The sequence below is a fragment of the Musca autumnalis genome, unplaced genomic scaffold (genome assembly GCF_047663935.1).
Source record: "Musca autumnalis isolate F117 unplaced genomic scaffold, ASM4766393v1 scaffold_5, whole genome shotgun sequence".
Lineage (NCBI taxonomy): Eukaryota > Metazoa > Arthropoda > Insecta > Diptera > Muscidae > Musca > Musca autumnalis.
The window spans coordinates 122,080,398-122,095,451 of record NW_027412088.1 but is presented as its reverse complement, the minus strand read 5'-3'; the positions used below and the strand labels follow the sequence as shown (position 1 = coordinate 122,095,451).

Below are 15,054 nucleotides of genomic sequence, written 5' to 3'. Positions count from 1 at the left end.
TGTACGCGATCCCTACGTAAAAGGGAGGTCGCCCCCTCGGTCGGCAGGGGTGGGAAAGTGAGGCGTGGGAACGTTCGAAAAAAAAAAAAAAAAAAAAGTGTTGAAAACGACATAGGAAGGTTATAGACAAGTTTTAAAGCTTTATTTTGTGTTCTTTGAAGACTCCGCATTTCAAGGCTTTTTTTTGCAACCATAAATAATTGGCAAATAATTAAGATGACTGTGTATTAGACTTTTATAGATCAATATTTTTGTTTGTGCATCAAATTGGCGCCTGAATTTGTACAGAATTCCAAGAGCAGGGTCAATTTTATTCTGAAGACATTGAATATGCCTGATAAAAATTATTCATAAAAATCCTGTTGGCTCTTTTTATAACCTTGCTTATGTTTTTTAACATGTGGTCTATATTGGGACAGTTTTTCTTTTTCTTCTCTTGGCTAATAAATTTCTTTTAAAAAGCATCAGCGCCTGAAGACTTTCATTTACCCACGGTGTTATTTCATGCCTGATAGATAAATTCGATTCTTTTTCTATTGTGACGTCTTTTATGACAGAGGAAAATGTGTTTACAAAACTCATTACATCTACAGATGGATTTCCAGTTTGAGCCATTGTATGTATTTTTATCTCGCATTCTTTCCCGTAGGACATTATAATTACACTGATAAATTAGCTTATCACTTATCCCAGTCCTGTGCAACATAGTAAGCAGTTTGCATAATATCATATTGTGATCACTCAGTTCGCATTCGATGGAATCTATCAGTAGAAGTTTTGAATTATTACTGTAGATATTGTTGGACTGGTAGGACGAGTTACTGGTGTGTGACAATTGTCGTAGTCAAAATGGTACAACATATTGCAAAGATTTGATGATAAGCTTGAATTCAAAATGTCAATATTCGAATCACCTGCCATAATATGAGGATTTTTACCATTGTGTTGCAATTCGTTTTCAACAAAGGTATAAAAATTATTTAAATCGCACTTCTGCGATCGATAGAAATTTGTTATTTTAACGGGTTTGCCTTTTATCTTAATATTATTTAAAATAATTCGGATGCTATCAACATAGTTTTGGCTTTTTATTTCTTCCACTTCACACTGCAAATTTTCTTTTATAAAGAGTGATGCTCCACCATGCGAATCCCCTCGACAACAATGAACTGCCTTGTATCCTGCGATGTTGTATATATGCATTAAGCTTGTATCAAACCACGTCTCTTGAATTGCCAAAATGTCAGGCAGAGTCTCGTAATCATTTATAAGCAATTTAAATTTGTTAAATTTACCTATAGAAGAAATGCTTCTCATGTTTACAGGGATGATATTTAATGCTTGAACTTTTAACTTTCTCACATACATGTTAAAATCATCAAGGGTTTTAAAATAATTTGATTTGAAAATCATAAAAACGTTATATTAAATAAAATCTTAAGAAAAAAAAACATATTTATGAGGGTGAAACAAAATCATTCTGAGCTTCATTTTCAGTTCGGATCCGTCAGAATCGCCCACGATAATTAATTTTTTTACATTGTTGTTTTTTTGTTTTGTTGTAGCTTCCACTAACATGTTATTTACGTTCTCTTCATTCTTAATAATCTTAGGTTTTGAATTAGCTGTTATTTTTACCTTCAATAGAGTAGGCTGCCTTGTAGCCAACAGTTTTCAATGTTCTGGCGAAATTCAACAACTGCATAGTTTCATGGCATAAAAAATCATTTACATAAGTTGACTTCGTATTGTGAGACTCGTTCAATTTATGCTTAGCAGACATCAGATTTTGTTTTGCGATTTTGCAATTAAACTTTACAACTATACTCTGATTCTTGTTGACTACATTTCTCTTCTTTAGGAAATAGGCTTCTTCTATGTTGCCTTCCTGTAAATCAATTCCAATTCTTTCCAAAACAGCATCTACAGCATTTAAACTGTTATCTACCTCAACACCATTTATAACGCAATCGTTTTTAATTTGCCGCTGAAATTCTTGTTTGTTTAGTTTTGTACACAACAGATGAAATATGCCAGAGCACCTGTCACACTGAATATTTTGTTGTTTCTCTTCTTTAATCTCTAATTCGCAGTGCTCACAAAATATTTTCGTGTTATTAGAGCTTCTAAGACGTGTATTAGGCATACTTAATTCTTTTCCTATAAATTGTCTCTCACTTAAATAGCTTATTTCCGAAGAAAACAGACCGTAACTTTTAGACGTTCAATTCGCTAGGGTTGCCAACTCTGTTGAAATAGTGGTTTTGAAATGGCCCTGCGTTATCAATGTGCACTCTTTGAAAATTTTCGACTGGATCATCCGACTGGTGAATTTCTACCTTTGGAGGGCTCTTCCGTACCATTGCACAATTCGGACAAGACTTAGCTAAATTCTCAATATCTGACACAATTCCTCTCCAAAAACAATATTTCCTTGCCAGCTGCTTCATTTTTACGACTCCAATATGTGTATGGTGCAATAAAACTCCATCTTGTATAGAATACTCAGGATCTGAAATTTTAGCGCTTAATAAATCTTCTTTGAAATTTTTGAGATCGGAATCCTTTTCTGTTTCCATTGCTATCGCTTTTGATTTATCCTTATTAACGTGTAAAATATATTTCTTCAACCGTTCTAAACATTCCACAAGTCTTTGCTCACATACTGATTTGGTTGGGCCGTGCACAATGATGTCATCAAAATAAGAAGTGGTCCCTTCTAGGCCTTGTAGGATTTGATCTCTGTGTCTAGAAATTGTTTGAATAATACTACTTTCCACAGCTACGTGTAAATACGCCTTATAGAGCTTACAAAAATATTTAGAATTCCTTAAGCAGAAAGCATATACAACGTTTGAGTAAAGTTTTGCGTTGGGCGTTGACAAAAAAACAACAACAACAGGGCGACGCCGACATCAAAGTCCGGCGTTGATGTGTTTGCCGGCATATATTTCAAATGAATTTGATTTTTTCGCCATCATGCCCAACAGTGTAAAAACGGCCAAAACGACACAAAACTTTACTCAAACGTTGTATGTGTTTTTAGCTTTAATGTGCTGAATATTTCATCTATTCGCTTTATTGGATAATGGGCTGTTTCCAATTGTGGATTGACACAGACCTTATAATCAACACAGAGGCGAACATTGACATTCGGCTTTGGTATAACAACGAGCGGTGATCCCCAATTACTGGTGTTTACTTTCGAAATGATGCCTTCGTTTTCCAAGGAGTCCAATTCTCGTTCTACTTTTTTACGCAATGCGAATGGTACTTGCCTTTCTTTAATGAATGCTGGTTTTGCACTTTCCTTTAAACGATCCCGGTCCACTTCATTCAAATCAAATTTAAGATGTCTAATCCAGACACGTCCAAGTAAAGCAGTGTGTTTTGCATCCACGACAAACATTTTTTTCATTGATTGTCTTCCTTTGTATTGTACATTAACATCAACAAAACCCAGTGGCACAAAAATATCTCCGGTATACGCTCGAAATGCAATGCTGGTTTTTTGTAATTTTGTTTTCAGCTTCAATTTGTCGAAATCAGTTTTTGGAATAAAGGTGTAGCCGGCTCCTGAGTCTACTTCAAAAATTTGCTTTTTTCCTTCAATAAAACAGCTGTGAAAAATTTTTCTATTTCTGTAGATTGCAAATTTCGACAATAGGATTTATTCCACCATTATCACTGTCGTCACTATTATCACTATTGTCGTATTCAGATGGATCTGTTTCAATTGTGTTATACGATGAGTTTTGTTCCATTTTTGATTTGATGCACACTTGTCTCACATGGCCTGTTTTTTTGCACAATGAACATTTTAATTTAGATTATCTTATTTTACATTCGTTCGATCGGTGATTATTCAGCCCACATCGCAAACACAATCCCTCAAGTCCTGACTGTCGATAATTTACTTTTGATAATGTAATCGATTACTTTTTTGATATCGATTATTCACTTGTTTTCGAGAGAATTGTTGTTTTATTTTATTTATCTCACTTGTTGATGAGTTTTGTGTGATTTCTTTGTTATTTATTTCCGCTTTCAATGCCTTTGCCTTCTCAAAGATTTCCATAAAAGTTTCATCAGGTTTTTGTAGCAATTTCTCACGAATGGAATTATCCTGACAAAATATGTCAGACACTGAGTTTTTACAACTACACACAAAATCACAAACCGCTGCTCTCTTCTGTAACACAATCACAAAGTCAGCAATACTTTGTTCTTCATTTTGTATTACGTTTAGAAATTTATGTTGTTCGACAAGTATATTCTTCTTAGGGCAGAAATAAGCCTGCAATTGTTGTAAATTGTCATAGGTTAGCTGGTTAACGGTCCTTGGTGCCACCAAATTTGTAAGTATCGTATAATTTGGTGCGACCACATACTGCAGCAACAATTTTGCACACATCACCTTGTCTTGAAAAACACCCTTTAATTGCAAATAAACTTCCAACCGTTCCTTGTAAATCTCGAAATATTCCGCTTCTGGATTAAAATGATCGAAATTGGACAATACATTTACGCTGGAAATATTCGGTTGATGTGTCTGTTGCTGTTGTAAATTGTTTTGCAAGAGGCCTTTAATTAATTTGATGGTACCGCTTTATTTATTTTTGTTGTTTGCAGTTTCTTTTAATCTACTTTCATCCTCGTCGCCAATTTGTTGTGTCTGGTAGCAGAATTACAACACGCGTTGTATTATAAAAGAGACTACTACAATAGTGTTGAACGTTAGACGAGTAAGCGCTTACTGTAACAATAATATGTGACAGAGATATGATGAATACATAAGATCGTAAAGACATTGAAAAACAATGATGCAAATAAACAATTATTAAATCAGTGATGTCAACTCGAGACACTACATTATCAATCCTTAAGAAAAATCGTATATCCGCCCAAACAACAGTTTGTCAAAAATCACTGGTCGAAAAGTGCAATTACGGAAAGGTATAATAAGAAAAGGCCAACGAAAATATCTGAAAAATTCTGCCCGTTGCAAAAAAGTTAGCAAAAGTCCGTGCCCACACATTAAAAGTTATTAAAAAATTGATAATCCAATATTTTTTGACCATTTTTATAGCAAAAAATTCCTCAAGAAATCCAACAACAAGAAATTCAAAATTAAAAATCATTTACAACAACATCAGCTATTGTGCAAATGCATAACCACGCCAAATTTCCTTAAGAAACGAAAGTTGAAAAAACAACTGCTACGAAAACTCTCACACAAGTGTAAAACAACAATACTTCGTGCCAAGAAATACAAAAAAAAATATACATTTGCAAAAAAAGGAGCAAAAAATTCCTCAAGAAATCCAACAACAAGAAATTCAAAATTAAAAATCATTTACAACAACATCAGCTATTGTGCAAATGCATAACCACGCCAAATTTCCTTAAGAAACGAAAGTTGAAAAAACAACTGTTACGAAAACTCTCACACAAGTGTAAAATAACAATACTTCGTGCCAAGAAATACAAAAAAATATACATTTGCAAAAAAAGGAGGCGTTATATAATTCGCGAATTTGCAACTGCTTTTCATTGTTGTTGTTGTAACAGTGTTTTTTATTATGTTGTATGTTCGTTCCTCTGTTCAATCTGGCTCTGGGCCAGTTCCAGAAAAATGGCTGCTTCGATGGGATGTAGCCACAGATCCACTGGAGTTAGATAGGCTGGTTTGGCGGGGCAGTTGAAAAGGTGTTCTGTGCCGTGCGGGCCCATGCCGCATACTGGGCAGATGCCTTGCACGGCGCGATCGATTTCCGCCCAATAAGAATTTAGGCGACTGCAATATCCCGAGCGTAGTTGAGCCAAAACTACTCTGGTTTGTCGTGGCAGCTGACGCTCCTCAGCTGCGATAGATACTGAGCAGATCTAGAGGTTCTCTCCTGTATCGTTGAACCTCTCCCTCTAGAGCATGGATATTCTTCCTGATCTGCCTGAATGTGTCGGGCCTACCCACACGATGGTGATTGGGATGGCTCACACGGTAACATCCAAGCAGGTACTGCAACGAAAGCATCTCATTGTGTTGCTTTACTGGAAGAATCTTTGCCTCCTCATGTAGATGGTCCACTGAAGATTTGAGGAGGCACCCTGTTGTTGCTCTCAGGGCGGCATTCTGGCAAGTTTGAATCTTTTTCGAATTCGTATTACATAATCTTGGGGACCAGACTGGGGCCGCATAGCTTACCACAGACCGACCTATCGCCTTATATGTGGTCAACAAGGTTTCTTTATCTGCAGCCCAAGTGCTGCCGGCTAGGGACTTGTGGACCTTGTCCCTACTTTTCAGCTTGTCGCAGATAGCTGTGGCGTGTGCGCACGACGTGAATGTAGCGTCGAATGTGACCCCTAAAATTTTAGGGCAGTTTGTGGTCGGAATTCTGCTACCGCCGACCACGACATTCAACTCACGTCCAAACTGCGCTGTCCATGTGGTGAACAGAGTGGCTGTAGATTTTGTGGCGGAAATCTGCATATTCCTCGAATGGAAAAAGGTGGTAAGATCGGTAAATAGTTGTTCAGTCTCTCACAAATGTCATCAGGATAGGTACCCGACGCCAGGATCGTGAAATCATCCGCATACGTTACGATCTGCATGCCGTCTGCAGGGGGCTGAATACAGCATGGCGACAAAAGCGAAATCGGCCTGTACGATTCACTTTTGCTGGCATCCTTGCCTGGCTTCCGTAGTGGGACCACCCTGCCCATTTTCCAGACTTCGGGAACAACGAGGGTGGCTAGCGACAAGTTGAGAACTTTAGTGAGATACTCCAATCCCAGCTCATCCAGCTGCTTCAGCATTACCATGGAGATTCCATCAGGGCCCAACGCTTTGGATGATTTAGCGTTTCTGATGGCAGTGGCAACATCATCCATTGTAAATTGTGGTGGTTCTCCTCTGCAGGAAGAGATCTGATGCGACGTAATACTCTTCTCTTCGCCCTGTCACTCTCGAGGTGCTCGACAATCTGTCGATTGACTTTACTTGCGCACCTCTTCGGGTCAGTCAACGTAACGTCGCCAAACGTGACTGAGGTCCTATCTTCCTTTCTTCCAGGGTTCGAGAGTGACTTAACCTTTGCGCACAATTCACCTATACCGGCTCCAATGCTGCAGCTCTTCAGATGATTCAACCATTTGTTCCGCTTATGCTCGCCGACCAGCCTGTTAACTTCGAGTGTCAGCCTCTGCTGGAAAGTTTGGTCTAACTTTGGGTATTCGACCAGCACGGATATGGCGATCGGCTGCAACAGTGATGATGTCTCGGAACGTCCTTTCCGCTACCCGAACATCAGAAGGATTGGGCAGTTCTCTGAAGCGGTGATTGCTGAACTCTCTGAAACCCGGCCAATCAGCTTTCTTATGATTGACGAATGTGCGGCGTTCAGAGGTAATGAAATCGGGTGGTCTGCTAATGGAGACAATTATGGGGAGATGGTCTGATCCAAGGGAAATGACGGGTTGCCAGGTAGCGTCATTTGTCCGATCAGGTGACACGATGGTTATGTCTGGCGAGCTGTGACACTCTTCTCTAATTCTGGTAGGGGCGACCTCATTGACCGTGCAAAACGTAGAGATGTCAATCTGCACAGACAGCGCTGTAGCTCTCTACTCGTTTCCGAGGGCCGAATGCCACATCTCATGGTCCCCCAGGACCAGACGATTATGACCTTGCTCTGGAGCGGGCTAATGTCAGGCCTATAATCTGAGATACAGCTATTTCTCGGCGGGATATATACGTTCAGCAACTCTATCTCGGCAGATCCACACCTGACTGCTACCCCAATACATTCCATGTATGGGTCATTAGAGACAGGCGAGATAAGTCTGTATTGGACAGACTGGTGCAATAGGAAAGCTAATCCCCCACCTCCACTTCTGGTGCGATCTTTCCTTAGCACATTGTAACCATCACAATGCTCTAAGCTGTGGTTGTCGTTCAGCTTGGTTTCTTGCACCACCGCGACCTTGATGTTCTTCCGACTCATGAAATCTACTATTTCCTCGATCTTACCTTGGAGTCCATTGCATTAAATTGCAAAAAGGATGCATTCTCTGGGATTGGGACAACAACGGCTGGTGCTAAAGGCTGCGTGTGAGGTTGTTGTCGAGGGGACTGCGGGGGAGTTTCGTAGTCAGACGACGAGGGAGTTTCGTAATCCGACGACTCACTGGGGACTGTGTTCACGCAGCATGCAGCAACATAGCTTCTGTCGTAGTCCCTCCCCCAAATGCATAACCACGCCAAATTTCCTTAAGAAACGAAAGTTGAACAAACAACTGTTACGAAAACTCTCACACAAGTGTAAAATAACAATACTTCGTGCCAAGAAATACAAAAAAATATACATTTGCAAAAAAAAGAAGCCGTTATATAATTCGCGAATTTGCAACTGCTTTTCATTGTTGTTGCTGTAACAGTGTTTTTTATTATGTTGTATGTTCGTTCCTCTGTTCAATCTGGCTCTGGGCCAGTTCCAGAAAAATGGCTGCTTCGATGGGATGTAGCCACAGATGCACTGAAGTTAGATAGGCTGGTTTGGCGGGGCAGTTGAAAAGGTGTTCTGTGCCGTGCGGGCCCATGCCGCATACTGGGCAGATGTCTTGCACGGCGCGATCGATTTCCGCCCAATAAGAATTTAGGCGACTGCAATATCCCGAGCGTAGTTGAGCCAAAACTACTCTGGTTTGTCGTGGCAGCTGACGCTCCTCAGCTGCGATAGATGGGGGATGTACTCCGAGTACTGAGCAGATCTAGAGGTTCTCTCCTGTATCGTTGAACCTCTGCCTCTAGAGCATGGATATTCTTCCTGATCTGCCTGAATGTGTCGGGCCTACCCACAAGATGGTGATTGGGATGGCTCACACGGTAACATCCAAGCAGGTACTGCAACGAAAGCATCTCATTGTGTTGCTTTACTGGAAGAATCTTTGCCTCCTCATGTAGATGGTCCACTGAAGATTTGAGGAGGCACCCTGTTGTTGCTCTCAGGGCGGCATTCTGGCAAGTTTGAATCTTTTTCGAATTCGTATCACATAATCTTGGGGACCAGACTGGGGCCGCATAGCTTACCACAGACCGACCTATCGCGTTATATGTGGTCAACAAGGTTTCTTTATCTGCAGCCCAAGTGCTGCCGGCTAGGGACTTGTGGACCTTGTCCCTACTTTTCAGCTTGTCGCAGATAGCTGTGGCGTGTGCGCACGACGTGAATGTAGCGTCGAATGTGACCCCTAAAATTTTAGGGCAGTTTGTGATCGGAATTCTGCTACCGCCGACCACGACATTCAACTCACGTCCAAACTGCGCTGTCCATGTGGTGAACAGAGTGGCTGTAGATTTTGTGGCGGAAATCTGCATATTCCTCGAATGGAAAAAGGTGGTAAGATCGGTAAATAGTTGTTCAGTCTCTCACAGATGTCATCAGGATAGGTACCCGACGCCAGGATCGTGAAATCATCCGCATACGTTACGATCTCCATGCCGTCTGCAGGGGGCTGAATACAGCATGGCAACAAAAGCGAAATCGGCCTGTACGATTCACTTTTGCTGGCATCCTTGCCTGGCTTCCGTAGTGGGACCACCCTGCCCATTTTCCAGACTTCGGGAACAACGAGGAGAGAACTTTAGTGAGATACTCCAATCCCGGCTCATCCAGCTGCTTGAGCATTACCATGGAGATTCCATCAGGGTCCAACGCTTTGGATGATTTAGCGTTTCTGATGGCAGTGGCAACATCATCCATTGTAAATTGTGGTGGTTCTCCTCTGCAGGAAGAGATCTGATGCGACGTAATACTCTTCTCTTCGCCCTGTCACTCTCGGGGTGCTCGACAAACTGTCGATTGACATTACTTGCGCACCTCTTCGGGTCAGTCAACGTAACGTCGCCAAACGTGACTGAGGTCCTATCTTCCTTTCTTCCAGGGTTCGAGAGTGTCTTAACCTTTGCGCACAATTCACCTATACCGGCTCCAATGCTGCAGCTCTTCAGATGATTCAACCATTTGTTCCGCTTATGCTCGCCGACCAGCCTGTTAACTTCCAGTGTCAGCTCCCTGACTCTGGGGTCATTGGGGTTGGAACGACGAAGCTCATCACGCTCATTTGCTAATCCCGCCGCGTCTGCTGGAAAGTTTGGTCTAACTTTGGGTATTCGACCAGCACGGATATGGCGATCGGCTGCAACAGTGATGATGTCTCGGAACGTCCTTTCCGCTACCCGAACATCAGAAGGATTGGGCAGTTCTCTGAAGCGGTGATTGCTGAACTCTCTGAAACCCGGCCAATCAGCTTTCTTATGATTGACAAATGTGCGGCGTTCAGAGGTAATGAAATCGGGTGGTCTGCTAATGGAGACAATTATGGGGAGATGGTCTGATCCAAGGGAAATGACGGGTTGCCAGGTAGCGTCATTTGTCCGATTAGGTGACACGATGGTTATGTCTGGCGAGCTGTGACACTCTTCTCTAATTTTGGTAGGGGCGACCTCATTGACCGTGCAAAACGTAGAGATGTCAATCTGCTCAGCCAGCGCTGTAGCTCTCTAGTCGTTTCCGAGGGCCGAATGCCACATCTCATGGTCCCCCAGGACCAGACGATTATGACCTTGCTCTGGAGCGGGCTAATGTCAGGCCTATAATCTGAGATACAGCTATTTCTCGGCGGGATATATACGTTCAGCAACTCTATCTCGGCAGATCCACACCTGACTGCTACCCCAATACATTCCATGTATGGGTCATTAGAGACAGGCGAGATAAGTCTGTATTGGACAGACTGGTGCAATAGGAAAGCTAATCCCCCACCTCCACTTCTGGTGCGATCTTTCCTTAGCACATTGTAACCATCACAATGCTCTAAGCTGTGGTTGTCGTTCAGCTTGGTTTCTTGCACCACCGCGACCTTGATGTTCTTCCGACTCATGAAATCTACTATTTCCTCGATCTTACCTTGGAGTCCATTGCATTAAATTGCAAAAAGGATGCATTCTCTGGGATTGGGACAACAACGGCTGGTGTTAAAGGCTGCGTGTGAGGTTGTTGTCGAGGGGACTGCGGGGGAGTTTCGTGGTCAGACGACGAGGGAGTTTCGTAATCCGACGACTCACTGGGGACTGTGTTCACGCAGCATGCAGCAACATAGCTTCTGTCGTATGCCCTCACGTCGACATGTCCAGAGCAACCCCTTAGAAGCACCCACTTCTGACATCTATTGCATCTCAACGAGGGTTGGGTGTGGGTGAAGATGCGGATGTGACAAACTGAGCCCAGATATATTGGTCCTGGGTTTTCCTCCGTCCCGGCACGGACCAAAAGAATCCGGAGCAGACATTCCGGGATATGCCTCTCCCAGCACAGAAAACCGAAACAAATACAAACACATGTTCACTGAGGTGGCAGCCGCTGGCCGGAACGATGATTTTGTGTTGTTCCGAGTCAATCCGGTACGAGAGAACCCGCTGCCGTGGGATTGACTGCTTTTCATTCGCCTCTCATTGTTGTCAGATTATATCGTTTATTTTTGGTGGTGGATTACATAAAATACGTATGTACATATTGTTCTCTTTCTCCTTGTTCATTTCGCCATTTAGATATGACCTCATTAGCCGGATCTAGCGCATTATAAGGATTTATTTGCTAAATCCGGCGAAAATCTACCAGATTTCCCATACAAAAATAAATCCTCGTATTAAGTGGATTTGTTTTAAATTCGTCATAAATCCTCGTATACAACTCTGTTTATTGCAGCATGTTGCTAGAAAATACAAAAAGTTGCAAACTGCCACAGAAACAACGTAGATGCATCGGTGAATTTCCACAACAAAAATAATTTAAAATGACAAAATTTGTAAACACGGCGAAGAAATAAAATTTGCTTTGATATGCAATGTTGATTTTAATCAACCAAGACTAATATTTACGATGTCTAAACGATAAAATAATTCATTATTTAGTCATTAGTAGCATAATGTGCTAACCGACAAGCCCGCCTTTAGACGCGCCGCACTAAATTTGTTGCTATGCAGCTCTGTTTATCAAAAACTCCGTTCTAACGGCAAACATCAGTAGAGAAACAAATGATGATCATACTGAAAAAAAATGCATTGGGCACTCGATTTCAAACTATTGAGTATCAAAGTCAAATTTTAGGAGAAATGCGTAAAATAAGTACTTTTGGAAAAACACGTGTTTTGTAAAAAGTGTAAAATCGTATTCATTCACAGTTCGGTAGTGAAAAAAATATATTTTCTTTTAGGTAATTATGTATTCTTCTGTGTGCAAAGTGTTTTGAATCAATATATAGATAGGCGAAAATTCGAAACCGCCAAAAGGCGGACCTGCCGGTTAAAGGCAACTTTCTCGTACACACTGATATAATCCATAGAGATTTTTATTTAATTCTTCTGTAAACATTTTTTGTTTTCAGACTTATTTTTTGGTCTTAAGCAATAAATTAACGGATCAAAAATGTACTCTATAAAAAATTTACATTTTCGGAATTAACTGCAGAGGAAATTGAAACTTTAATGGCTGACTCGGTGGATGGCGCAAACTCAGAAGACGATTTGCACTTTGATGATGAGGATTTGGAGGACACAGACGTTCAATTACCAAAATTTAACTCTGCTGAATTAGAAGGGCGGGATTATGCAGACAACAAAGTTTTGATTTCTGAGGTAATTAATGTTTCTCAAAACTCAGAAAACAACAACAACGTTGTGGGTTATTAAGAGTCTCCAATGTCAACAAATAGAAACTCAGAAAAAAAAATTGCCAGAAGAGAACAACAACGTTGTGGATTATAAAGAATCTCATATGTCAACAAATAGGAAAACGAAGAGAGCAAGATATCCACTACAAGAAGTTGAAGCTGGTGAAAGTTCAGTAGTGTCCAATGCAGTGTGGTCTTATGGAGATGTGAAAGATATTTCTCCTCAAAATCCGGGATTCAAAAAAATTTTGTGGAAAAAAGAATCCTTGAACTTGAAAAAAAAACATATAGCCACCATTCCGTTGTTTTACATATTTTTCCAATGATGAAATTGTATATGAGAGAAACCTATATGCAAAGCATCAAGATATTTTCATAAACTTTCAACTAACAGCGTGCGACCTAAGAAAATATATTGGAATTTTGATATATATGTCAGTGTACCGATATCCCAATGTTGAGAGTTACTGGTCCAAACATCCATTCGAGCCAATACCAAATGCAATTAAATCCATGCAATTTTTTTCCATCAGAAAATATCTTCACTTTAATGACGTCACAAAAATGAAGAAACCTCATGAAGAAGGATATAAACTCAACAAACAATTTGATACTATACTAAAATCGCCTCGGCCGTGCATTGATGAACAAATGTGTTCAACAAAAATGTTGACAAAATTTCGGCAATATATGCACGCAAAACCCACATCCTTTGCGATACTGATGGCTTTTTGTACAGATTCGAAGTATACAAAGGAGCTGGCGACAACGAAGTACTTCCTGGTACGCCTGAAGTAGGTGCAACATCCAATGTAGTCATAAGATTGTCAAACACAATACCAGGTTTCAAAAATCATATTTTATATTTCGATAATTTTTATACCTCTCTGCCACTTCTTGTTTATTTACGTAGCAGGGGAATTTATGCATTAGGAACTGTACGTCCTAATAGGATACCTAACTGCAAATTTGCACAGGAAGTGGATTTAAAAGATAAGGAACGTGGATTCTCAGAAGAGTTTGTTGGGTGTGCTTTTGGTGTTGACATATCCTCTATCCAGTGGAAGGATACAAAATATGTTCGATTAGTATCCACGTACATATGTCGGAATTAAACTAGGGATGCGCAGTGGAATGCAATAATCGGTTTTTCGATTATACGGTTTTCGTCAAAAACTTAAAATTCGATTTTCGGTTAGTCGATTACTTGAGAATGTACTAAAAGCCGACTTTCGATTATTCGTTAACCGCCGAAAACCGATTATAATCGAATATAATCGACCATTTCCATTGATGCGATCCGTGATGTATATATGTATAAAAGTACCGTCCATTACGCGGTTTTAGCACACAATAGCCAACTACGACTAATAGTCGTCCACGATTAATAGTCGACTACGAATAATAATAGACTACGACTAATGGTGACTAATGGTCGACTACGAATAATAGTTGACACCGTCGATTATCCGGTTTTCGCACAGTCAATAGTCCACTACGACTTTCAGAAATTTTGCGGCTAATAATCGTTTAATCGATTAACCGAAATCGATTTTAGGTATCTCTAAATTAAACCTCTTAAAGAACGGAAGCAAATTCCCAACCATTTGAAATATGCCGCCATGATCGGAAAAATAAATCGCACGTCGATGTAGACTCACCGTATATAATTAAAGAATATAATCGAAATATGGGTGGCGTTGATTTGATGGAGAGCTTACTTGGTCGTTATCACATCAGAATGAAAACAAAGAAATGGACTCTGCGTTCATTTTACCACTTGATTGACATGTCATTACTTAACTCATATCTTATTTACCATCGTGTTCATCGAATTAACTGTAGCGACGCTATGGATAATAAAAAGGCAGATTTTCGTACAGAAGTGGCTGATGTACCAAAAGAACTTCTGGCAGGCCCCAGGGCATAAGCCCACAAATTTCAAAACCCAAGAAATCGTATGGTCCACCAGATGACATCCGTTTGATGGGATTGGACATATAACAGATATTTTAGATCGCATTGATAAAGAAGTATGCAAACTACAAGGTCAGTCAGAAAAACAAATGTGTTGCATAAAATGTAAATTAAATCTATGTTTATCAAACAATAAAAAATGTTTCCAAATTTATCATAAAAAAGAATAAAAAATTATAAGTTAAAACATTATTTTACTACTATTTTTTATTGCGTTACCAGGCAGGTCCGCCATTTGGCCGTCAACATATTTTCTCGTCTAGGCGATAAATTTTAGAAAATTTTCAGCTTTTACTATTAACATAAATTTTATTTACCAAAAATCTACCAACAAATTTTTTTTAA

At 40.3% G+C, this 15,054-nt stretch overlaps 1 protein-coding gene across 2 annotated transcripts in view; it reads right to left on the bottom strand.

Moving 5' to 3' along the window:
* Nucleotides 1-15,054, bottom strand: part of LOC141386956 (uncharacterized) — a 276,857-nt gene that overhangs the window by 74,708 nt on the left and 187,095 nt on the right. The gene's annotated exons all lie outside the window — the stretch shown is intronic.